The sequence below is a fragment of the Ciconia boyciana genome, chromosome 8 (genome assembly GCF_034638445.1).
Source record: "Ciconia boyciana chromosome 8, ASM3463844v1, whole genome shotgun sequence".
Classification (NCBI taxonomy): Eukaryota; Metazoa; Chordata; class Aves; order Ciconiiformes; family Ciconiidae; genus Ciconia; species Ciconia boyciana.
This window is the reverse complement of record NC_132941.1, coordinates 52473271-52501172: the sequence shown is the minus strand read 5'-3', so window position 1 is coordinate 52501172 and position 27902 is coordinate 52473271. Positions and strand designations below refer to the sequence as shown.

Below are 27902 nucleotides of genomic sequence, written 5' to 3'. Positions count from 1 at the left end.
ATGATTCCTAAAGTCCTTTCTGCCACAGGAATAATAATATCATGACCCTTCGAATCCACTTTGATATCCTTGGTTGCCATTTTCCTTAGCTGCCACTGAGAGCTGGTCCTTTGTAAAGCTGCATTAAAAGTAACATGCATTCAAAGGGTTCACCACATACAAGTGGCATTTTGAAGTATAAACACAGAGATATCAATATGCTTTCTGAACTATCAGGAGGTAAGCAACATTGTCTCACATTCTTCTTTGCTAGTCTCAAAAACGATACTTATCCCCATCCATGGAAGATAACCAAAATAGTTCAACTTTGCTTAGACCCCTTTATAGGCAATAATGTCTGCATGTTTTAACATTCAGATTATTAGACTAACAAGCATTCAAACTATTCCACCCCAGACTTACTCATGCTTAAAGAATGAAAATATCCCGAACAAATTAGACGAGGGAGGAAAACTTATCAACTACTGATATAAACATTGCATCAGGTCAAGTCAATTCACTTTGGTAAGTTTTTCACATCTGCTTTCCCAGGAACCCAACATAAGCAGTTAAAAACAAATTCTTGGTGAATGCTGTCTGTCGAAAGTTAAATTCTTTTGCTATTCCCAGCTTGTGATCATTTAAAAGGAATTTTCCAAAGCAGGGTCTAATATTAGACTCAAAATGAAGTTTCCATTCCACTTAGGCGATATTCTCACCAAAGTAACTACTGCATAATCTGATTGTCTTGGAGCTACTCGTTTAGATGCAGATGGACATACTTTAAATACCAACTCCACAGCACTGCTGAGTCTTATCTTGAGGAGACCTTATTCTACAGTGAATTAATAGAAAGATGATTTGTGATTTTAAAGGATCAACATTCATATTGTACTGAAAGTCTTTAACTGTGCCAGGTTTTATTTCTTTGCATTCCTTGCAAGACTTCCAGCTCTTTTTACCGCTCAATGAACAGCATTTCAAAAAAAAAAGATGACTTCATAAAAACATGAAAGATTTAAGTGCTATTATCACTGCTGTCCCCCTGTAATATATTACTCCAATTATATCCTTTCAATGTAACAATGTTCAAGAAGAACTGTGGCACAAAAAAAGTCAGATGGACAAACTAAATATTGTAATTTATTTCCCAGCGCCTGCTCAGATATTAGTATATTTGCTTTCCAGTCAAAAGGCATAACACTTTCAAGAGCCATTTCTATCACAGACCAGAGCAGCTCATTTGCCCATGCTCATTCAGATGCTAATTCCCAAGGATCACCATTCTCACACATTAGTAAGTGGTAAGAGTGCTCAGATCTGTACAAGTGGGTAAAATAAAAAAAACAACAAACAATGCTATCAACTCGGTGTTTCAGCTTTGATCAGAATCACCAAATTACAGCCTTCTCCTCCACTTCTGTACTGCCTATGATAAAGCTGAACTAGGTGATAAAATTTTACATTTTGAAAAGGACAGTCTTTCTAACACTGGAGTCCTGGACACATCTCCAAGCAATGGGAGAGATTTATGGAAATGTATTGGGGAAGGACCTGAGGGGCTGTAATACCGTGGGAAGTTGTGCACGACTTTCAGCCACAAAACCAGTTACATGCCCTTTCCATTGAGGTGGTCACCACCAAGAACTTAGGATCACTAAAATATGTTATGCTCTCCCCATTTTAGCAGCCGCAGCGCTCTGATCTGACCAACAGTACCTAATGTGAGACAAGTGACCAAAATCTGTACCAGCTACTGCTCTCTTATGCAAAGTGAGCTGATAAGGAATTAGTTATGGATGGGTATTGGACATTTTGCACTTTCTACAATGAAAAAGTAGGCTAGAAACATTTTTTCTGGCTCTGCCATAATCTCCAATTTTTAGGTTTTTATTTATCACCCAAAATATCGGGACCATTGAAACTTGTCATAGTCTCAAATGTCATTGGACTTTTTGGTGGGTAGCATCAATGTTCAGCTCTACCGTCATTATTAAAACTATATGTTGCAGAGAGTTTATCTGTTGAAAATAGATAAATTATCCAAACGCAGGCTGACACTAACCCTTCTTCCCTCTTGACTGTCAAGTTTTCCTGTTCCTGACTTTCATAAACCCATCACTTTGCTGGGGTCAGATGAATTTAAGCCAATCTAATTGGGCTGCCTCTAAAAGGCTGCCTTTTGCTCCCAAAGTCATCTCCTTCCTGTGCGTTGGCTCCAATGCTCATGCAGTCAGTTGATGAGACGGACCAGAACCAAAAATTACATTTCTTGGGTCTTTGCAAGTTAATTTTGATCCAGATCCAACAATTTGCCAGAAGTCATCACACAGTGGAACAAGCATCGGTGCTGATGATGGAGGTGTCATAAAGATGCATTCCCGGACCGGCTGCCCTCTCAGACTGCTGCATAGATGATTGCAAAATACCCTCCACGTATGGAAGTAATCAAGTCAGAAAAGGCTAAAGGAAAAGCAGAGCAGTGCAAAGACTTCTTTATACATCATAAAAAAGCACAACGCAGCATGTGCCCAACTTTAAAAGTGGCCTTTGAGTAAAATAATGACTCCTCCGAGTATTTTAAATAGAAATTGGCTACAGCTTTATTCAAAGACTTTATCAGGCCACTGGTATTTGTCATACTGTTTTATGCAACTGAGAAAGAGGTTTCAACTGTATTTTCCACTGCTAAGGACATACAATACATATCCAACAAGGAGCTGAATAAAGTAAACCTCCAGGTAAGGAAACCTGGACTGTCGATAGTATTCCTAGGGCTTTGAGAGCAGAACACAAATTAAACAGAGAGAGCAAGTGTGCATGGAAGTGATATAAATAATTTCTATACTTCACTGATTTTCTGGCCATGGTCTCTAACCACACTACATCTATGACATTAATCTTTCTTTAATCACTTGTTTTAAGTGTCGATAAAACAAGATTTAGCAAGCAGGCAGCTCTGCAGCACTGCCAGATCTGATGATAAAGGCAGAAATGACCGGAGCGATGTGCAATAAGCAGCACCAGGAGAGAGCTGTGGGCAGGGCTCTGACCCACAACTCCTCTGTGGCCATAGGCAGGCAGCGCTTGCTTTCTGCCTCTGCTTCCCCCATCTACAGTGACGGTCAGTAACATCAGCAAGAGCCTATGGAGCTTATACGTGTACATGGCTTGAGACACAAGTTGTGACAAATGCTAATCTCTCAGTTACATTCACGGGCAACTAAAGGACCAAGGAGTTTTGTTAAAAGAAAATCCACTCTCATTCCACTGCTCAAAATCTTGCCACTCAGCTTGGATTTTGCTCTGTACCACAACTTCTGATTAATTTATTAAGCTAATTAAGAAACATGAAGATGCTCAGTGAAATCTGCATGAGTCAGTGAACCTAGAATGAGCTCCTAGGAGTCCATGTGATTGACTGACCATGCAGAACAGCACTGGAAGAAATGCCTGAAATACTGATTCTCTTACAGTACCTTGACCATTCCTTGAAAAAGATATGGAAAGAAAATGTTCACCCGTTGATCCTAACTGAGGCATTTATACATTTAGAGCAAGGTCGTCAAGAATCTTGCCATGCAGTTCAAACTAGAGATGAAAACATCTGACGAAGTTCGACATCTACTCTGGTCAGTACAGAGGGTCTTGTCTACATGAAGAGTTTTGCCATACGAATAGAGCTGTACCCACCCCACTCTCACATGCCACTTCCGCACAGACACACAGGCGGAAGAAATGGGCTGACAGGAACGTTATGAAGTTCAATAAATGCAAATGCAAAGTCATGAACCTGGTACAAAATAACGCCCATGCATTGGTACTGGGGACTGACTGGCTAGGTCTGCAGAAAAGGACTCCGTGGTCCTGGTGGGCAAGCTACACGAGTCAGCAGTGTGTTATTGCAGCAATGAAAGCTAACTGCATACTGATGACATTAGTACATATGCAACTAGCAGGTCAAGGGAAGGGATTATTCCCCTCTATTTGGCACTTGAGAGACCGCACCTGGAGTACTGGTGCCCAGTTTGCAGTTCTCCAGTACAAGAAAGACATTGACAAACTGAAGCAATTCCAGTGGATGGATGCTAAGATGGTCCAGGGATGGAGCCCATGATGCACAAGGAAAATCAGAGAGCTGCATTTGTTCAGTCTTGCAAAGAAAAGGCTAAAAGAGGAATCTTAAAAGTCTTTACATACCTCATAGTAGGCTACAGAGAAGACAGAACTAGATTCTTCTTGGAGCTAGATACTGATGGGACAAGAGGCAATGAACACAAGTTTCAAAAATGGAAACTCTCCTTCAATAAGGACAACTTGTTCCTCATGAGCGTGGTCAAACACTGGAGCAGGGGCCCAGAGGGGCTGTGAAATCTCCATCTTTGGAGGTATTCAAAACTCAGTGACCTGAGCCAACTTCAAAAGGTAGCCTGCTCCGAAGAGGGGGCTGGACCAGATGATCTCCAGAAGTCTCTTCCTAAATTATCTTGTGGTTCTAAGAGACTTTGAAGGGAGGCCTGACTGAAATCCCAGCCCAAACTTCATTTCTAACTTTTCATTCCTGAATTTCTGCTTAGGAACCTAGAAAAACTGAAAGATTTTCAGTACATAAGGACGATATGTAAAGACAGCAAGTAAGTTTTATTGACCTGGAATGCCACAATATGGCCTCATATGTGACCAAAAGTAAAAGCAAAATGACACTACTAGCCGGACTATGCTGCAGAAAATTATAATACTGCTGGCATAGCTTTAAAGCAAAAGAGGGATCTCAGGAAGTAAGTGGTCCAACAGCAGAGGTGTAACTCAGGGGCTCTGAGTAGTGAGCAACAACCTATATGTGACTTGTGTAAGCTTCTATCACAAGTAAGCAACTAGAGATGCCTCTATTTCTGCAGAAGGAGGTTTATGAACTTAGTAACTGGGAAGATTTGTATGTTATTTCCCCCGCACAAGAAGCAGATCTCACTAAAGGCCCTCAGTTAGCTTTTATTAACAAAAAATCAGTGCTAAATCAAAGCTATGGTAGACATTTATAAAACAGAAGATTCCTGTTAAGTAATTTTGTGGTAAAACCAGAATCAGGCTAGTCCATTTTTGTTAAAACCAGTGATCTGAGTCCATTTGCTGTTGGTGAGTGCCCTGGAACATTAAGCTATAACCTCTTTAATATGCCCACAATGACATGGAGAAAAATCCCAGGAGGTGTTTAGCTGCCCTTGAATTTGCTAACTAACGATCTGTGCTTCTGAAAAATCTCCCAGTTTATTCTTATGTGACTATTTTGGTTTTGACTGATTTCTACAAAGGTAAACAATTTGGTCTGACAGTGAGATTCACAGGTTCAACAATACATTATGCAAAACAATCAATTTTAAAATGTGTTGTATAATTTAACCATTAAAACCATCTCCCTCTAGAATAGCACTGGCTTGCAAGCAATTATACGTAGGTAACAAGTGTTTTCCTAAATTTCTTTTCTGCAGCACAGTTCAAGGACATTAAATCTCTCTTCTATTAGCAGAAATTTGCATTCATGCTGTTTGCTTTTGCACTTTGATTATTTTCAATGGGGAAATCTACTTTCTTCCCCACTACCACTAACTGGTGTACGCTGCCTTTGGGTTCACAACGCAACACCATTCACAGAATCAAGAGAAACCCAAAACTTCTGCACAAACATAATCTAGATTTAGACTAAGCTTTTTAGATCCTGCTCTTTTCAGCAGCAAAACACGCAATTTTTTAATATATATTTGGGAAGGGAACCCAATAACTAACATTCATTTAATACAGCCACATGAAACTCATCCAGACCCTCAAGGAAACGAGTGAAAGTATCAGCGCAACCACAGGGAATATGGTGATTCTTCGCCTTTAAACCGGAGAGCTTACAGCCTCGTACAAACATTAACTAGAAACCACATCAGCCTTCACAGGAAAATAAAAAAGTAGCGCTTTAAATAGATTCTTTGTGTTAAAGCTCATTTTAGTGGAAGGACACCAAAAAAAGGAAAAATTAGGGAGAGTTTCAGAATGACTTCCTGACAGTGAATTGTATTTGTAAGGAATACTTTCCCAAGGGAAATGGCAGAAGCTCAGTTACTTGCAACTTTGAAAACTCGACTGGACGAAGCTCCTAGAAAGGACTCAATAATTCTCCGCTGCCCTGTGGCAGATGGAAGAGAAGCGATGAGCTAACATTTTCCATCTCCAGCAGCCTATCACTCAGTGTAGGCGCTCCAACTCAACTGCTGCTGCCTACTCTTCAATCCGTTCTGGTCAGACCTTCATGAGAAGCACGCTGTCAGACTTAATTTACTTTGCTGCTGCTTCTAAGAGTGAGAGCGTAGCTCTAGAAAGCTGCTACCTGCTGCAGCTTTACATGCAACTGAACTGAACCTGGCAACAAACTCGGATGAGAAGCTGAGAAGTCACCATAGGTCCATGAGTAAAAGAAATTAGCTGCGAACCAGAAATAACTTGAGAGTAAGGAAAAAGGTCATTTCAACTCAGAGCTCTGCTATGAAAGTGGAAATCTTAGGGAAGAATCAGGAGAAGTGAGAACATTTAGGGAAGACTATTACCAGGTGTAGGCAGGCAGCAAGACTGAAACTGAAGAGCGGCAAGGAAAAGTTTCAGAAACTCCTTGTACGTTAGTAATTATTCCCTTGCCATGGACAGTGTGCCAATGCTTCCCAGTCATGCAGTCCTTATCTGGTAGGGAATTTCGGCTGGATATGGCTGGGACTGACAACAACCAGGGTCCACGGGGGTATAAAATGCACACCACTAGCTGGGCTGCTCTCAGTGTTGGCCAGAACATTTGATTTCAGCCTGGTAAATGGACCCATTTGGGAAGCTGCTTCCCAAAACTGGAAGTTAATGCCCTAGAGAAGTGTTCGCTGGATCCGAAGTAGGAGACGAAGAGATGGAAAACGTAACACTTGAGAGAGAAAACCCTCCCGAAAGCAAAGTGTTTTTTGACACTCCTCTGAGGCTCTAACCTGAGTACAAGGTTGTGATATCAGGACACTGGTGGCTTGAGATTGAGAAACAGGCTGGAAGTTTAAAAAACAAATCAAGGAAGCACTTCAGGGAGTGCAGCAAACTAAAGTTGAGAGAAGGGGTGGCAACAAGAAGAGAAAACATTGAGTCTGGAGAGAGACCTATCACTATTTGGACTAACACAGAAAAAAAATTCAGATAAAATTTAAGGCAAGCAAACAGAATACTGAAGTCATTCTTGGTCATGGTTCAAGTCTTCCACACTAGATTCAAAAGATACTGAAGTGTGACTTTCGCTGATGTGATTTCCCTTGTGCCTCCACTTCCCAAGGCAAGTAATGACCTTTTGGAAAGAAGTATAAGAAATGCATCTCCTTACTGACTTGCACCTCCACAGCATGGTCAACAAGGATTTTTTCTTAGTGTTCAAGGACCCTAAAAAGGAGCCATGCTAATTTTACTACTTCCCTGTTTGTTCAAGATTGTCCCCACTGATTTCAGCATTCCTTCAGGGATGAAGAGCGGGCACCAGCCAGCAAAAATGCAGCCAGCAGAGGGAGCACAAAACCTTGGGTTTGCTAAACTAAAAGCTCCAGGTCCTCCCCAGACCTCAGTCCAGCAGCGAGCAGATGGAGAGGAGAGGTCCTGGATGCTGGCATTGGTGGGCTCTGGGTGCCGGCCTGCTGCTGAATCCGGGCAGATCTCCTTTGAGAGATGTATACTTCAGCCTGGGACTCCACAGCAACGACCAACATCTGCCATGGCCTGTTCAGTGTCTCCTTCTGTAGTTTTGCATTGCTGCTATGACTTGCGCCCACCCCACCTTCCTTCCTGTCCCCTACCCTAGGGGGGGAAATTTCTTGAGTCCTTTGTAAGGGCGCAGGAGAGAAATTGTCACCTCCCCCATCACTCCACCTGTCCAACAGGCTGCTGCTGCTAACCAAGAGTTAATCCACTAAAAAACAAGAACATCAAGAGATGTTTATGAGCAACAAAAACAGAAGTCGACCCAAAACAACGAACTCAAATGACTTTGATGTTCAGGTAACCAAAACACGACACCAACAGAAACAACAGCCTTGTTCTGTATCATCGCAGCCAAAAATCCTACTGATGTAATCCTCCCTCTAATCCTGCCTCCCTCAATTCCTAGAACAAACTGAGTTTAATTTGGGGAGCTTCTAGATTTTGGCATCTACACCATGAGATTTTAAATCCGACAAAGGTAAAGTCCTAGAAGGCACAACAGAAACATGTTTGGACATTAGGAGGAGGTTAGCTGAGGCCAGCGTGCTTACATAAGGACCTAAACTGTGCTGAGAGCAAAGCGTATGAGCTGAAAAGGAAGAGCAGCATCTTGGGACTGTGGGTTGTAAAAGGAACCGGGGGCTGGATATAGCCTCTTTTTTTTTTAATTACCATCATCAGCTCCTATAGTTTACTTTTAGCTCACTATTTAGGACATACATTTAAAAGGGTTCTTGTGTTACCAGCATCTTAGATCATTAATATTCTATTTTAATGACCTGTTTTACTTCAGGCCATTTATATCACATGCAGTTTGCAATTCCAGCAGATCAAAACCCTGGCTGGTCGATGGCACCATCAGATTTTTCAAGCTCAGCGCAAGGCTTTTGAATTTATACTGAGGCAGGAGCCAGGGGAAGCTTAACAAAAAGCTACCCTGTTAACTTTCTAAACTGGTGACAACATCCTTTACCCAGCAGGATTTATACAACCCCAGAACCACTTACGTGCGTGCGCTTCCACAGCAAGCGAAGCCGTGGGATAAACAGGCCCGTAAACACAACCAGCGCCAGTGACCTTGACTTCGCACGAGTGCAGGATCAGGGCCATGTGAGCACTCGCGCTCTGACACTCCACATTTGTTTCTCCAAAACATAACACGGGGCGCACCGGTTCACGGACTGTGCTGGGGTAACTGCCATTACAGACCAACTTCCAATCTCTTCAGCAGAAAATGAAGGATACCGCAGCAATTTGAAGGCACAAGAAACACAACCACCTTCTCCCGCTGGTCCCACGAGGTGTAACGATGCAAGAACGGCTGCTGCAGAACTGTGTTTCACACTGTCAGCAAATTCAACAGGAAGAGGGGAACATCCTCTGGCTGGAAAGTGACTCTTTCAAAGACTAAAGGTATGGCACATCTAAACGCACCAAAGTGTCAAGACAGACCCAAAGCCACGGATCAGAGAACCTCAACTGGAGCGACCACTTCAACCTTCTGAAGCCGCCAGCAGCATCTTCACTTTGCTTTGGTGCAATTTTAGCTAACAGCAGAGCTGAATCCTGGACCCGTGCCTCTTCATCGAGAACATGTAGAGATCAACAGTTACGGGGGCAGGGGGGGGATCATTTAAACCACCCAAAGACATGCTGAAACTGTCTGACACAACAGCAAACAGACAGAAGAGCACCTGTCATTTCAGAACTGGGCACTGCAGATACCTAACTGCCTGCAAACTGCAGTTTTTTTGCAAAATACTAATACAATAATGTATACAGGGGAAAACCCCCATGATTTTGCATTTTGCTAAGGATTTAAGTAGATTTTATCTTGATGTCATGTTACTTTAAAAGCCTATCATGCAAAGAGGCCAAAAGAACTAGTTGAAATCCTGACTCGGCATCTCCAGGAAAAGGAAAGATTACAGTAAGCTGCCTTGTTTGAAAGAGTGACAATACTGATGGTATATTTGAATGCATTCTTAATATTATTGAAGAACAAATGTAGAATGACTGGCTTTGTTCCTAGGAGTTTTCAATTACTGATATATGTAAGATTTTCAAGTGAACTAGTAATACAACATCATCTTTCCATCCACACAAGGCAAGATTAATTTTCTCAAAAATGGTATTACTGGGTCAGATTTTAGAAATGGAGACTTCAAAGATCAATCTCTGTGGCAATTACACTATGAATATTTGTAATTACTGACTTTATAAAGCAACTTCTTAAAGTTTCTGTTTGTGAACAACCATCTAATTGGTGTTTCTTTGGGCCACCCTGCATAGCCCTCTGGTAGGCTGAGTTTGCCCAGAGCTCTTTAAGGAGGAAGGAAGCTTCTCAGATGGAACACCAAAGCCTTGCTCCTTCAGCAACAGCCACTGGAGAGAACTGGAGACAAGGTGAAGAGGTAGCCTTGCCCCTTGAGCAACAAGACACTGGAGATAAAATGAAGAGGAGAAAAGGAATCTGAAGCAGGAGATTGTGAATTTGTGAACTTGCCACCACTGGTTTTGCTGTGATGAAGAGTTCTTTTACTCCAGAAGATTAAGGTTCAACAGGATCTACCCAGATTGTGAAGAAAATCAGTTTGGAACTGAGACCACAGTCCATAATGAGTAACCAACAGCAGCTGCCTTTCATAGGTCTACTTTACTATTCTTTTAAGCAACTCCTTGATTTATTCCAGGTGAACCTGTCCCCAAATTTTACTAAAATATTTTGCTACAGTATTTATCACAATTTTCCTAACCCAATGACAGAGACATTAAGTATGGCATTTGAGGAAGCAAGACAACAATAAAAAGAATTAGTGGAATGGCTGCTCACTGTTTTATTTTAAAATTCAAGCCAAAATTATTTCAAAGACGGCACATAAATCAGGGTAGCTCAACAGCTTTCCAACTGCTGGGTGTGGGTGACAGGGGACGACATGTGACTCACACCTACATTACAATATTATTCAAATTCTTCTTGTCAAATATTTACAATAAAGTGAAGAGATGTGATATTTTAGTGATGTAACAGGAATTCTGCCAGGATGGTATTTCTTTCATGATCTGCCTGTTTAGCTCAGGGAAGGTGTAGTGGAGCCAACCCTGTCTTCTTTGGTATTCTGCAGAAGTCTCTATCATTATTTTAGCCCCATCCAAAATGAATCTGAACGTATTTGCTCCGTATGGCTACGATCCACTGACCTGATGTACCCAACTCCTTCTGCAACACTCTGATGAGAGTTACGGTAAAGCACAACTCTACTAGCTAGGGAAACAACCTCAATTACCATGGTTGAACCCACTCGCACAGGTCAAATTAGCCTCCCTTGTGAGGGCAGAAAGTGAATTAGAACTCAAACAACCCGTACAGCTTTGCCCACAAATCTGCGTTCACATTAAGAGCGTTCGGACAGTGCACAATACCAGCATCCCTGCATCCCTAAAACCCTCTGACCATGGAAATGGCCTCAGAGCAATGGTGTCCTATTGTTGTGACTTCTGCCTTGCATTTGTTTATTTTTAGCTATGATTAGGCTGAATTCTTCTACATCCCCATAAACACTAAAGTAAACCAGCTCTAACTTCTGCTATAAAAGACATGGGCAACTAGGTCACGCAACATACATACACACATTTCACTGTTATTTTCTGTGACCGCTTGTAAATCCAAACATTCTGGGTATGCCCATACAAAAACATTAACATGAACCCCAACCAGAAAACCAGTCTACTAGGCTCTGAGGACTTGCCCTTAAATCTATAGTATAAACAACAGTATTTGTCTAGCATATTAACGATAGCAGAACGGATGTGTGTCACTATGTGGTTCACAGGAGAATATCCAAGGACTGGGGCATGAGAGAGTTTGGAAAAGCTAAAGATTCACAGCCATATATAAATATATATGTGTGTGTGTGTATATATATATATATGTGTGTGTGTGTGTGTACATATATATGTGTGTACATATATATGTGTGTGTGTGTATATGTGTGTGTGTGTGTATATATATGTATATATGGGGGGGGAGGAGGGGGGTGTTTGGTGTTTTGGTGGGTTTTTGTGTGGTTTTTTGTTTGTTTGTTTGTTTGTTTGTTTTTTAAAACAGATGGGTCTAGCATTTTGTACCTTTCCCCGCTGTAATACCCTTACCTTCCCCTGTTGATCTCCTACTGCAATAGCAACACATCTGCACCTTTCCCCAGACCCTTTCTTGGGGTCCGCAATGCTCTTGGGCTTCTTCCTGCATCTTCTGCCTCCAAAGGTCCCTCCACAAATGCAGCTACTGGCCAGGTGATGCTGCCTTCACAGAACAGGTCAGGGCTGAGCTCTTATCTCTACCTTAGAGGGAGCAACAGGAAAAGTTTCCTCTCTTATGCACACACTGCGTTTTCATGAAACTTACAGAAACATGGTATTTCTGACTTTTCTAACTCAATGACTTTCAAAGCTATGGAGGACTAGGACAGGTAAGGAAAAAATAAACAACAAACTGACAAAAATCAAAACAACAAAAAAACCTAACCAACCAACAAAACCAACCAGACAAAAAAAAAAAAAAAAAAAAAAAAGAAGACAACAAATCCCCCCCAAGCAACCTCCTCCACAGCAGTTAATAGTGCAGACCCTATGCCAGCCCTCCAAATGACAGGAGACAACAAACTTCAAAATATTTCTGTAATTTCCACTTGCAGGAAAGAGGTTGTCATTTCTTCATGACAAAGTAAAGAAAAAAACCCCAAATCTGCTAGAAAGCCATGAATAAAAGTGATTATATAAAACCCTACTTTATACTGTGCACAATTTCTTTACTTGAAATACCATGTATTTCCAAGTAGAGCTCAAATACACACTTAGTCTAATAAGATGGACTACGTATGATCTACTGCTCTGCATCTTTACGCACATCAGGTTAATACACCCGAAGGTCCCCATCCTTCCAGGCCTTGCAGAAGCCGGGAGCCCAGCTACGCACGCTGCATCGCTGTCCTTACAAGGGTTAGACAAACAGACCAGCAAACCCTGGCGAAAAGGAAATGCATTTTGAGTTCACAGTGGGGCTATCACTTGGCTATTTCTGTAGCGCCTGCATCTAAAAAAAGATCCAGTTCACACAAGTAGCTATTTTACCTTACTGTCCCACAAGATCTAAATGCATTTTTTCCGATTACACTTTCCCACCATAAAATACACGACAAAATGTGACAAATATTTTTAAATATTCCTATGAAAGCATTTTGCATATATATAGAAACACGAGTATATATGGAAACATACAAAACTCTGTGTTTATATATAGATGTCTCCTCACTGTATAACTAATATTAGTTCATGGAACTGAAGTCACACACGACAAAAAAAATGAATTAAAGTTCCAGTAAGCTTTGCCATAAAGTAGACAAAGCAGAAAAAAACCTCTTGGATTTATGATAATCTCTGTATGAAATGCTGAATGGTAAATTCCCTTGAGAACTTCTCTGACACAAGAAATACACAAGAAAATAAACAAACTAGGAGATGAGTCCAAGACACTCACTGAAGAGACATCTAGTCGACATCCTTTTTTTTCTCCTCCACTCCAGCAAAATCTGTCATGAACCACAAGAGAGGCACAAAGAGGTCTTCTTGGGGCCTAAAGCCCATCTCCTGGGAAACAAAAGACCATCAGCTTCACTAAGGTCCTGGGCATTTAAAGCTCTTTTAGGGGAAACATTTCAAATAACTACAACTGCTACAGTTGTGAGAGTGCTCCACACCGTAATGCGCCTCCTATATAAAAGAGATATACTTTGATAGCTACATGAAGGTGATAAAAGTTCTTCATAAGACTTATTTGCACAAGTCTGAGGGGTTTGAATTTTATGCTCTAATTACTCCTCCATGGTTTGGTGTCCCAAACACCACATTTCTTGCATTTAACCAAAAGAGAAATGTAAAATTGACTAATCTGTTTCAGTGTTTAAGATGAGGGAAACAAAACAAGCAGAAAATGAGAGACTTTTTTTTAACAGATAAAATTTAAATACTTTTTCCATGCCCCCAAGGGAATTAGTAAAATGGATGAAGAATAAACACCCCCCCCCTTTTTTTAAGTGAGCAACTCTCAATCCCATCGCATCTGTTCAAGCACTATTCTAAACCATGAGTCTCCATTCACAGCACTTATACTATAGTACTTAAAACTGTCACAGGAGCCTGTTTTAACATGCAGCCAAACACCCCTGCTTGAATGCCTTCCTTGACAAGTACAGAATCCTGGTTTTCATGAAAAGGAGAATTTTCAGCAATAAAGGCCAGGTACTTTTGTAGCAGTTTCACAACAATTACCATCAATAAAAAGAACCCTTGGATGACCCAGACAATAAATAGCTCAAGGTTCTTTCTAAAATACAATAAAGCTACTGATATAACAGCATACCCAGCTCTGAGTCTCAGGATTACAACTTTGCATAACGTGGTGGAGTCAACCAGACAAAGCAACCAAGAGAGGGGTCTGAGCGGGGAAAGGTTGGAGTAGGCACTGTCCGTAGAGCTTAGTGGAAAGCCTCACGCAATAGCCGTGTATAGCAGGAGTGGCAGATGGCTTTCCAGAAACGAAGATTAATTACAGGAACAGAATTTGCCTCCTCTCAATCTTTAAAGGCTGGTGGCATCTTGCTTGCTTACTTCCATGGCAACTGGATTCCCTTCTTATCAAAAAGCTGTTGATGTTAAGCTCTGTCTTCTCTCCTGCCCTGTAACTCCTGTTGCATCAAATACCCAGAAAAGCAAATGGGACCAAGGATGAATAAATTCAATTGCACAACTGAAGCAGTAAAATTTCAAAGTTTTCTTACAAAAACTTTACAGATTTCTGTCCCACTTCACAATATCATCACCTTCTTGCTGGCTGAAAATTAGCAACCATGTAACAGGTTCAGCCACACAGTACAAGGGAAGGATACCACCCTCTGATCTAGAACAAGACTAGATCAGTGTGGTGACCACAGTGTGACCACGGAAGACGACTAGTTCTAGGTCCTGGGACCAAGAACTCTAAAGCTACCCCACTTCACAGGAACATCAAGTTCTTTTACGACCACAAGTGATCAGATCTATTATTCATTGAGATGATGACATGTCTGGCAGAACAAAAGCTCTTGGCAGGACTGCAAAATATTTATGCAGTGTAACAACTCAAAGGAAATGATTTGCCAAATTGACTGCAACAATAATCTTCAACCTTTTTCAATTTGTGGACTGCTAAAAATGCTCAGTGGGAATGCAGAACTCTGTACAGCTGAGCTCTGTACTGACAAGAGGTGTATTGTTTTTAAGATACCTTTTATTGAAGAAATAGTCCTTGGACACAAGCTTAAAAAAAAAAATCATCACCAGAGCACATTTTTTTCTGGAAGTTTTTCATCCAAATATTAAGCAATCTTCCTTACTGAATACAATAACCAAGACTTAAAAGCCCGAAATCAAATTGTTACAGGTCCCTGCAAAATAAAGATATTCTTCCTAGTGACATTAGCAAGAGCTTACATGACAAATATGGAGACCAAACACCACAAAGTGGTCAAATGACAGAACTCAAAAGCTGAGAAGCCCCCAGGCCAAGGAGAGCACGGAGTGGTGTATCACTGAACAGAGCGCTCCGGGCTCCTCCGGGCAGAAAGTGAGAGCAGATGCAACCCTGGGAGGGACCCTGAGCGCTGGATCCCACACGGGTGTATTTCTAAGGTTGGCGACAGTGGTTTTTTTAAAGGCAGCATTTAGAGACTTATCAACAGAAACAAAATACAGGGAAGGGGGAAGAGAAGGAAAGGGAGGAACTCTGGGAATTGCAAATGAGATTCATGTTATTTCCACTGTGGTAGCACTTGAATCAGTGCTCAAACCACCATCTCTACCCCAGCTCATTAGACTACCTAGTAATTTGCCTGCTCCTGCACGGTAACCCACAGTGGGAGCCATGGCGATGCGGGGACGAGAGAGGCCAGTGTACCCCAGCCTTACTGGGGGCAAGGGAGGAGGAGGTAGAAGGACCGGGGAGATGATGGCAGGGACAGTATGACTGTCTCAAGCACTGATGTGTTTCATCAGATGTACCATTTCAGTAGATATAAAGAGCGTCAAGTTGGCCCAGTGGTCTGGCCATTGCAAAATGGCTGTTTCCTGCAGGTATCACAACAGAGGTGATCTGAGGGGAACACTTTGCAGATAATGCTAGGAAACGTTTTACGGGCAAAAGGAGCAGTGCTAAAGAGCTTGTGGCAGAAAGTGCAGCTGAGGTCGACACTGCTCTAGATGTGCAGGGGCGAGACATTTAAAAGGATACAAGCACAAATAGGAAGCTCTTGCCCACCCTGCATCTCACCTGTGATGGCAAGACCTCAGTTTCCACCCTCAGTCGCATGCCTTAAATTCCTCACTGCATTTGAGGCAGCATCACACTCTACCCTCACGCTTCCCACTTTAGCGCCTTGCTATGAAACACCCTTTCAAAAATCAAAACTGAAAACGGTTCCTTCTCCCCTTGCAATGGGTCTGAGCCAACCTCAGATGAGAGCAGAGAGCACAAAGTCCAAATCTTTAATCAAGAACAACCATTGATTTGCAAGCAAATATTACAGCAATTTCTTTGTCAAAGCTGGGGGAAGATGTGTTTTCCAAACACCAAGGCTAGTGAAACTTGATTAGCGTAGGAGGTCTGAGAGAAGATGGTGGTGCTCCTGGAAATTGGTTAAAAAATGGCATGGGAAAACATAGACAAGAAGAAAGTAGCTTGAGAAAGATATTTCACTGATCTGACAGGAGAAAAAGACATCTTAGGGCAGCCTACTGTTCTCAAAGGAGATAGGGAACACCTTCAAATGTTGAAGGGATTATGAAACGGTGACTGGAATGAAAGTGTGCAAACCTAAGGTAGAAAGGATAGCATGAATACAAGTGAAATGATCAGAAGTGCTAATTTCGGTGTGCAAGTTACACCAGAGGATGAACATAGAAAGTACTAAGAAGGAAGGCAAGAGCACACTAAGACAAGAAGGTACAACTGCTGCAGCAGTTATGTGCTGAAGCAAATAAGATGCTCCAGAAACAAGAAGGGGGTTTGTGCACAGAAATCCCCCTGGTCATACGAGAAAGTTGACCAGGGGGTTACACCAAGCTGTTCGTGAGAAAGTCTCCTGAACCCTGTGAACAATGAAAGCAGCCCTTTTTCCATCCATCTCTCCCAGAGTATTTAAAGATTTGAATTTTCCCATATCATTTTTGGTTCGTGTCTCTCTTCCTATAAATAGAGAAGCAGCAGTGCATCCATCTCTTCTTCATCTTTTTTGGTGGTCTAGCATTGCACACATGCTGGAATGTTTTTCTAGTAAACGATAAGCGATGGGAACAAGTCAAAGACAAAGGACAAGAGACCTTGAGCTCAGACAAGTAGGAGAGATGGGAGCCTTCTCCTCTTTCCCAAGAGGCAGGTATCTTTTCACTGGACCAAAGGGTTTTGTTTTGGAAACAAACGTATCTATTTCTGTCACTTCCTTTAGACATGTAGTCTTCGTGGGGCTGATAGTAAGACTGACTACAGTGTCTGAGAATGACAATTTGGCCCCCAAAAGAAAGCATTTCTAACCTAAATATGAAACCCAAAGGAAACACGCCCCTGCTGCTAAGCACACGTCTCAGTGGACTAACGCTGTGATCTGTGCTCTGCTCCCAGAGCCTTTACTTTAATCCAAAGTCCAATAATCAAGTTAGCGCTTTGCGAGGAGAGCTAAAGCCCCTGGGGTTTCTGCTGAGCGGCCGGCCGGTGGAGAGGCTGGGCGGGACATCAGCAGGTGGTCCGGCTGCCATGGGAAAACAAGCATGGTGTGGGCAGCCGGACAGCTGAGCGAGGAGCTGCAGGAACGCCTGTAGCTCTACCCTGACCCATAGGAGGTCAACCACACCACTGGATGTTCCCAAGAAAAACAAAAACATGAACAGGAGAGGAAGGGCGAGCCATGGCAAAGGGAGAAAACGCCAAGACCAGGCAGTTTGGGCTTGGAACTTGCTTCATAAGTCAACAAAGCCCACTTCTGTACTGAGATGCTTCAGCACAACGTGAAGGCAGCGCAGGTATCTCAAGCTGCGGCCCTGATGTACCACTGCAGCAATGAACAGGATGAGCCAGCCACGCTAACACAGCAATGTCTCTGATAGATGGGGAAGGAGCTGGGGAGGGGGTGGGGGGGGGGTGGGGGAAGCTAATGAATTCCAGAAGATCACGGTCTTCCATCCCTGCTTAAAAATAGGAACTGCGGTCAGGGGTTTGAGACAGAGAGAGTCAAACCTCAGCATTTGGATCCAGATTTTGAAACCACAAGAGGTCAGAGTTAATTGACGGTTGGTCATTCAGAGGTCCTGGGACAACTTAAGAATCAACAACGTGCTGTAAAGTCTTGTTGAAATTAGGCTCCTATCTCCCCTCCGAAAGACACAAAGATATCCCTGAAAACAGCAGCCCTGACCAGCATCCTTCCTAGGCTTACCTGCTCAAGACTTGGGGGAAACGAGCAAGCTGCCAACTCGCAGCAGGGTCAGGCAGAGACTAGTTGCAAGAGCTGCAAGAGGGAACAGCTTCCAAAGTAGGCAGCAGTGGGCAGATTCTTGTGGAGCTGGCAGGGCCACTGACTCTGGGATAGCCTAATCTCCTAACAGGTAAATCCCCTCCACAAAACATTCCTTCCTGCCTGAAAAGACTTATTTGGCAACCAAAGCCCCCTGCTTTAGAGTAAGAGCTGGGGAGGAATGTGACCTGTGGCTCCTGATGGGAGAAGGCCCCAGCACATGGAGTACCAGGCTGAAAGCCACCCAAGCCTCAGCACGTGGGGCTCTCCATTGAACTGTCCTGACTCCACAACTGTCCTGACGTACGAGATCGTTGCTTGGCAGGCCAGACACCGGGCGCTGAGTTTTGGTGCTTGCTGTCCTCTTTAGATACATGGACTAGATGACCTTTGAAGGTCTCTTCCAACCCAAACTATTCTATGATAAGGGACTATCTCTCCAGACAGCTGTATCTGCAGGAAGGAGGAATTCTGGTGGTTTTGGCAAATGTCATCCCAAGCATAAGGGTTTGTCCTCCTAACTCTGATGAGGACAATGCAGAAGGGAACTCAATGGCCTAAAATGAAAGGCAAATGAGAGACTTCTGCTTTGGACCCTGCTTCAACATGCTCCTACATTGCTCCTAGACATTGCTCTTACATGGAGTGAAAGTCCACGCTAGGGTCTTCAGGCAAAGAGAGAGAGGGCATTACAACTGTGTTATTGCGAGCTGGCCAGCCCTGGGATTCTCCTAGCTTATCAATTTTTGTTCTATGAAATGCAAGTCCTGTCTAACACCACTAGGTTAGCAAACCAAACAACTCAAATTTCACTACTGAGATTACTGAGGCAGAGGAACAGATCCTCTCTCTTATCCACATTAGAGTAGATGAAGTTTGGCACATATACTAAAACCAGGCAAAACAGAAAATGCTAGAAAATCCCACCTGGGCAAGTAATTTTTATCAGACAGTTTACCCCAAATGATGCAGAAAGATGCCTTTTGTTTTTTAAGTTTTCCAACATTTCTCTTCGCAGCTTTCTAACTGGAGAAGGTTTTGAATGCGGGGATATGACACACTGCACTCTAGCCACGCTGCTGTCCTTGAACGGAGAAGTCTTACTCTATGCCGAGGTACAGATTCACAGTGGTAAAGAGACTGCGGTCTGGTGTGGCATGTGCCCTGCATGATCATGCATTCATCATCCCAGCTTGTACCAGCACGGGCATCAATTCAAAGGCAGGAGCACACAGATCTGTCTCGCAAGATGTGTTGGACAGTCATGGTGGTTTTGTTTACCTGGAGTGATGGAACAGCCCCTTACCAATGCAAATGTGTGGTAAGAGTAGTCGCTGGACCTGCTGCGGCTTCTCAAGTGTGCAGAGATAAGCTTTGTTATCAGACCTAAGTCAGTATAAGATTCAACTGTTTCCCTAAAAGAATCTTCACTCATTCAATTCCACATCTCATCTGTTAGTTCACAGAATCACAGAATCGTATAGGTTGGAAAAGACCTTTAAGATCATCGAGTCCAACCGTAAACCTAACACTACCAAGACCACCACTACACCATGTCCCTAAGCACCTCATCCAAACATCTTTTAAATACTTCCAGGGATGGCGACTCAACCACTTCCCTGGGCAGCCTGTTCCAATGCTGGACAACCCTTTCAGTGAAGTAACATTTCCTAATATCCAGTCTAAACCTCCCCTGGCGCAACTTGAGGCCATTTCCTCTCGTCCTAGGAGCTGATGGCAACACGTTACTCCCCACCCCCCAAATGACATTTCTCAAGTGTTGAAAAACCAAAACAGAAGAGATTTTAGATTCTCCATCATCTGTGAAAAAAGATCACTGTTTTGACCCACCACTAAAATAGGTATGGAAAAGTACTGGGGGGAGGAGCAGGGAGAGAAGAACAAAAAAGGAATTTGATAGTTAAATCCAAAAAATATAAAGAGGACCCAAGGGTAGAAGTACACATACAAATACTTACAACCAGCCATATTTAAAATCGATGACTTCTCTTTACACATACCAGAATTGGATGCTGGTTTTATATTACTGTTCCTCCAAAGGAGGACATGTGGTAAGCTTGCAGTTAACCATTACCAATAATTTCCTGTATTATTTTAGTATCTGGGAGCACCAGACATGTACCAGAGGTGGTTACCATTTGCTCTGTTGTACGCATAAGATGCAAGTCCTTGTCCTCTAACAAGCTGAAGGAACAACTAGGGCATGCTTAGGACTCTCTAGCTTATGGGTACCTGCAGCTGCCAGAACCAGTGAATTAGAGAAAGACCTTCGGAGGGAAAACCCAAGCTATTGAGACAGAAACCCTTGGAGATCCAATTCAATCCACTACCATGGGTTTTGGCTTGGTTTTTCTGCTAAATTTTCAGGGAGAAGCAATCTCCATTTGGGGCTCTAAGAACATTCAAGAGCTGATGAGAAATCTACCATGGCTCACTTGTCTCTAACAGGATTGTACATACAGCTCCTGATTTTTTCCTCCCTGTTTTGGGGAATTTGAGCTGCATGTGAATTTCCTCTCCTTATAATCCCTCACTGGAAATGATCAGTACTGCTTCTCACAAGCCTATCGCATGGGAAAAAAACCAAGGCACAGAGGAGGTGGAAACTTCACCTCCCAGCAACAACGGTACTCACTGAAGAGGGTGCGAGGAGACAAAAGGAAAAGGGGGCTCTACTTGAGGGCTTGCAGGTCACCTCTTCACTTTTACTGTTGCCAATAGCCAGGCTAAAAACTGTACAGCTGCTCATGGTAAAGAACACACCTAAAGTGATAAAAACAGTCACACTGGATTAAGGGGAAAGGAGAAGAGACAGAAATCAAATAAAGGAGAGAAAGATCAAAGGAACAAAACCAGGAGCTCTTTCAGCTAGCTCCACTTCTCCAAAAATAACGCATCCCCCAGGTAAACTGAGATAGCAAAAGAAAGCCTCTAGTCTGCGTGAGAGTGACAGCACAGGAGATCAACCAACACAAACGCTCATACATTCCCTTTAGGAGAAATAGAAAGTAACAGAGATTTTAAGCAAGAGTACGTGTGCGTGTAAGTTTGCTTTCCAAATCCAATTTTCCTTCCGATCCCCTCATAGCTTCTCATCAGCAGTTTTCTATTTCTACTATGAAGGGCTCTAGCGCAATTATACTCAGTTACTGAAAGCCTCTTTACTCTAATCCTCTTCTTAGCCTCTGAAAGTAACAGCATCAACTGATACCTGTGAGCTTAGCCTCCTCCATGGGAAATACTCTAGAGTTCACAGCAGAGAAAAACACCCTCAGGCCATACCCATCTATGCCAGCTCCCCTGTTCACCTTACCAGTGCTAAATACCCGATCTTCTAACTGGGCCAAACCAAATTTTCAAGGCCAAAACTGATAATTTTGGTATTTTAAAGAAGCAAGCTCCAAGCAGAAAACGGATGGGAAATCTCAACTTGTCACGAGGACACATACTGCTTTGTCTTTTTTTTTTTTTAAATATATTTTAAATTATTTTAAAAATGAAGTTAGTTGCCATGAGGCTGGTGGGAAGGGGGTGCTGAAGAGGGGGCACTGTGCTGTTTGTTACATTTGGCAGGGCTGTTGAAACCAGGCCCTAACATGCATAATTATGGGGTAGACTGAACACTTCCCTGGTGAGTTTTCATCAACCATGAAGCTAAGGGCAAACTTAAAGGGAAGTATAAACAATTCTGCTTCAAGCAATGGAATAGAGACAAGCAAAAGTTATAAGCATCTTGGAAGTCCTTTTGAGAGGTATTAGACCTATTGAATGACTGCAGTTTTCCCTTTAATTCAGAGAGAGCTGCAGGTTTTTAAGTCCAGCTGTTTAACCCCTGCAATGCACAGCGACCTTTTTATTTTCCATTGCTCTTGCAGTTTTCCAGCAGTTTGAGCTCATTTGGGCTAATTACCTCAACATGGAGCCGCAAATGGAAAATGTTGCCGGTAAGTTGTTCCATTCACAACCATTTAGTTTTGCACCGCTTGCGTCAAGGTGCACTACCTGTTTTCCCTGTCTCCTTAGGCGGCGAGGCTTCAGACCTGGGGGCCATTCTGCTCCAAGTGGTCACGCAGGCTCTGAGAAGTCAGTGACCTTCCAGCCAGAGGACTCCACCCCGCGCACGGCGTCCGCATGTGCACCTTCCCTTTGCAGCCCGTCCTGTGCCGAGATCAGGTGAGGGACGCTGTGCCACAAGGCACAGGGACCACACTCCTTGACCCACCGGGGAATCTACACTCCTTGAATCTCACTATGGAGGAACAGCAGTCACTCCAGAGCCGAGATGTCACTGAGTTTCCATCATAAACCTAAGCTGACCCTTTCCTGACCCCATCTTCCAGAAAGTACCAATTTATGCAACATCCCATCAACTGAGAAATTGGTAGGTCTGACTTGGTAAAGGAGAAGAAAAAGCCCTTTCCCATGCAGATCCCAACCTAACTTGAAAGCCAGCTTTCAAAAAACAGAGTCTGTATGCTCAAATATCTAATTGTGGATTTGGACCCAACTTTGTGAGATACGTCATTAAAACACAGAATCACTGATGTTTTAAACTAGTATTTCTAAGCCCTTCTTAAACTAAGATGGAAAACAAAATACCATGGTAAGGCTTGCCTACCACCGACTGCTCAATACCAAGATTTCACTAAGGCGCAGTTTTGAGTTAACAGTATTACAGGTACCCTTGCCAGAGCAGTAACTTTTGGGTAATCTCAAGTGTCAAAAGAATAGCTAGAAAATTATTTTTATTTTATTTTCCTGGAAGCTAACAGTCTTCATCCTTCCCCTGAAGAAACTGAACCAAAGCATAAGCAGACTTCTGTCAACAGAAAGAGCCCTCCATTCCCACCCAAAGAGCTCCCACCTAATGTTTAGTCACCTTTACTTAGGGAGTAGAGGATTTCCCCCAACTGCTTCTGCTTCTCCTTCCACAGGAGTTTTCTGACGTCCACATGAACTCAGTCCTTCAGAACGCGACTCTGCACAAGGGTTGACACTGCTACACAAGGTGCAAAACTCCTCCCTTGGAAGCATCCGCTATCAGAGACCTTAGGAGAGCTGAAAGGGAAAGCAGGGGGTCCAGAGCTATCGGCTTCAGCTGGTCCTGCAGAGGTCTGGAAAAACAAATGCTCAATTACCTCACAGGGTCCAGGGGAAAGTCCTTAAGAGCTCTGACAGGAACTTGTCTGAAGCCACCTCAAATTCTCCAGGAATGTCAGGCACAAGAACTTATTTAATGAAGACAAAATGTGCCAGCTCAGTGCAGGTCCAGGGGACAGAGGGCTGGAGTCAAGCAAGGGGGAAGGATTGCCATCTTCAACACATCAAACATTAGAGAGCCAGGAAACCTGGGGTCCAGACAGCACCCATCCAGGTACTTAACTCCACCCTCAGCATGAGAAAGGCCATTTCACTACTCAGAGCAATTGCATTTAATCAGCAGCCACACAACTTGAAATGCCTTGGTTCTAACTGTAGACCACAGAGGCTACTCTGCAGCCTTCTTTACAGTTACGCACTGTACAAAAATTAAGATGACAAACTCCCTGTAAGACAAGACTACAAACAAAACAGTCATTTCCCAGGCCTTGTTAAAGAGTCCTGCCTCTCAAAGTGACGAGGGCATTTAATGCACTGCTTAGCACACTGGGACCAAGAGAACTCTTTAAATGGCATTAGACTTAAAGCTAACGTGTCTCTGTATCAACGCTTCACGTGCCCCGATCACGAGTTTGGAGGGCTTGCCTGAAAAGCTCTATACTTCTTGCTAGAAACAAATCTATGAGATACGGGTCATATTTGACATGTGTTTTCAGAACCTCATATGCAAAGACAATAAATAGGAAAAGAAAGCTGGCATCTGGGCAAATGAAAAAAATCAGGCATATTGTCTGGGAAGTACAGTCTTAACCTTCCTACATACCTATATATCTGAGGGGAAAGGGGAAAAGAAGTTATTTAGATGGTTGATATTCTTGAAAGAGAAACTCCGTCTGTCACTCGTGGTAGCAAAGCAATTTTTATTTCCTGTGTTGCTGACGATTTCAGCTTACATTCCTCTTTATTTAGCATCTTCTATACTTGTCGCAGCAGCACCAGGTAGAAACTTTCTTCCCTGGATTATTGTACCCATCAAATAGTTACAAACAGCCCTCAGATGCCCACTCAGCATGGACCTGCAAGGTGAATCAAAGAAACATGTGGGCTGTGTTCAGGCTCAGCTATAGGAACAATGCCACAGTCAGGACCACCAGTGCTGCACGGTCACTTGGGGGACCTAGCACACATATGGGGTTTCCCAGGGGACTTACATGCTTTTGCTAAGTTCACATCAGAACCCAGGCAGAGAAGTTAAATCTTTGCTATACAAGCATTTCACTTAAGTTATCTACACAAATAATTTGTTAATGCAACTATAAGTACTTAGGACTTTCAGCCTCATTTATCAATGCTTCAGCTCCTGACCACTTTGTTTTAGTTCAAGTTGGCTGTTGGGCTTTCACGTACCAGGGGCCAATAGGGGCCCCTGCTATCCAGGGGTATCCAGGGGTATCCTGGTATCCCAGGGTATCCAGGGGCCAATGAGCAGCACTGAGCCTAACAAGCGCTGCTTGAGGATAGGAGCGTGGTTCACTCCCACTAAAATCCAAGTGTGGATGTAATACAATGGCTGAGTGGGAAGCAGCAGGACATACTCCTTACCATCCGTATACATTACGTTACCTACACAGTCACTGCAGTTTATGCCTTTCTGTGCTTCTTTAACTACTTCCCTACAGATGGCACTGTACCACTATCCAAAATACCCCTTCAGGAAAAAACAAGCTTAAAACAACTTAGATTCATGCTGAGCCACCAAAGAGGAGCTAAGTGACCAGCAAAGTTCCTGCTTTCTCATCCAGAAGGCTTTCTGAGTAAGGACAGCAGCATCAAACAGTGAGAGAGCACAAGGCTTTGTACATCCAACCTTCTCTACTGTAGACCAGGATGGGATCTAGTGGGAAGATAGGTACATACAAATCCTTGCTCCATGTTTCCCTGAAGCATTTGGTCCCTACCACTCTTGAAGATGGAACGCTGGGTTGGACAGACCTCGGGTATGAGCTTGTCTGGCAACTCCTATGGGATGCAAGTGAGAAACCTCACAAGAAGCCAGTGTGTGTCCAAGGATTTACAATCAGGGCTGCAATGTCAGTAATTGGATGAATGCAATAAAATCCGCAGATTCCTTTTCCTCAGTCATGTGTGGTATTTCTATTACTTTCTCTGCGACTGTTTTACATCCAATAAAAACACACTGAATAGAAAATACAGTAGTAGAAGTTACCCTTTGCTCTTGGTAAGAAGAATAATTCATTGGTTTGGCACTTCCCAAGGCATGCGTGAAGGGGAAAAGTGCTTGGCTCAAACAGGCTCATAATTATTAGCAGCAAATTCAATCTATGGTGCGTTTCACCAGCTGCTGCTTAATTTCATTGCCTCTCAGCTGCACAGATTTATGTGATGAGCATTTCATCATAGCATCCCATAACTACTGAAATCTTTTTGCGTTTGATTCACTATTCTCATTAGTGAAGGGTGAAATTTTGTCCTTAGATGCACATACAGAATTTCTGCAGCTTTCCAAACAGAATAATTATGGCCAAGGCTTTTAAGTGTTGAGCTTGAGACCTTTAAAGGAAAATGAATTTCAGAAAGTACTAGAGGGACCCTTAGAGATATCTTTACCTAGTTGAATATCAGAGCATCACAGGCACTTAAATACTCCCGCTTTTAGTATTGCTCTCAGTATCTGCATAAAAAGCAGCAGTTTCCTGAACAGCGCCCGTCTAGGCTGTGCAACGGGTTATTATGAAGTGGAAACAAGAATGTTATCTACTGAAACTAGAGAAGAAAATTAGGATAAAAATGAGATTAGTATGTGGTTAGGATTAACAGAAATGCCTAAAAATTACAATCAGGACTTCCGTTTCAATCACCAGGAAAGAAGACCTCTATCAGCATTGTGTCTGCAACATCAGCACTGGCTAAACTTCTGACCCTGTACTCAGAGTAAAATGAGGGGGAAAATACCCACTCTACCTCCACAGCTCTGAGATTACTCTTGATCAGAAATAACTCTGCTCAGTTTTAAAAATCTAAAGACATCAGGACCTAGTGATTTACATCCACAGGTACCCTGGTAGTAACATCACAGCCTACCACTGCTTTCAAGAGGCTTTAGCAACACAGGTCAGTGGCCATATAGCCACTGCGCTTAATTAAGCAATACTACACTTACATTATTAAATACAAAAATCCATTCAAATTAAATTCCCAAAAGGCATTGTAATAGAACATTTTGCAGCACCTGGCCACCCTGCCCAGTTCTGTCTCATCACCTTCAGTTTGCCCAAATTTCATCCCAGTTCGTATAGATCAACAGAACTGGGATACGATGTGGTTTTATGCCTACACAGTAACCTAATTCACCACATTGTAAAACAAACAAACAAAACACACACAAACCCACAACCAAAAAAAACCCCCAAAACAAACAAAAAGGGGTAATGGTTTTGAACTAAAAGAGGGTAGATTCAGACTAGATATAAGGAAGAAACTTTTTACGATGAGGGTGGTGAAACACTGGCACAGGTTGCCCAGAGAGGTGGTAGATGCCCCATCCCTGGAAACATTCAAGGTCCGGCTGGACGGGGCTCAGAGCAACCTGATGTAGTTGAAGATGTCCCTGCTCATTGCAGGGGGGTTGGACTAGATGGCCTTTAAAGGTCCCTTCCAACCCAAAGCATTCAATAATTATGGGGGGGGGGGGATACCAAAAAACCCCGAAAGAAACCCAACCCAACCCAAACTCACACAAAACAAAACCCCCAAACATGGTATTGATCTTAATTATATATCCTTTTCATATAAACAGTCAAAAGGGAATGTAGCCCTTTTTCAGAGCACTACATAGATACTACTACTTCCCCCTCATAATATGAGCCGTACCAGAGTTACTAGACCTAATGAAACACGACTCTATGGAAAACCAGGCACGTTTCCATACATCCCCTTCCCTCACTGCTTGCCTCTGGTATTTTCTATTTCACACTCTCCCTCTGCTCCCTTCAAGTACTTTCCGATCTATATTCCAAATCAATATCTTCATGTTCATAAATCCTCCAAAGGTGGGAAAGGAACAGCATGTGCCATGGCTGTCTCAGAAATGTGGGCACTGGTCTGACAGCCAGTAAGATGAGCAGAACAAAGTGAACAGACACATGATAAAGTTGATGATGCCACCTTTACTCCAGAGGAACATGAAGTCTGCGGTTCCCCCTGCCCTTCCTTACCTCAAGCTTCCCAGAACTTGTAGGAATTTTACGGTTTGGAGACCTTTTTTCACCTACCAAATCTGCTAAAACAAAGAGTTTGAAAAGTTATTGGACAGAAGGTGATAAAGGATGAGAGAAGGGGATGAGAACAGCAGAGTGCCTTTCTCCAGGAAATCAGACTAAATGCTCTGATAAAGAAAGAAATCAGGTAAATTCAAAGCCTATGAAAACA

At 42.9% G+C, this 27902-nt stretch overlaps 1 protein-coding gene across 5 annotated transcripts in view; it reads right to left on the bottom strand.

The window, feature by feature from the left end:
• CNNM2 (cyclin and CBS domain divalent metal cation transport mediator 2) overlaps nt 1-27902 on the bottom strand; it is a 128877-nt gene that overhangs the window by 31069 nt on the left and 69906 nt on the right. The gene's annotated exons all lie outside the window — the stretch shown is intronic.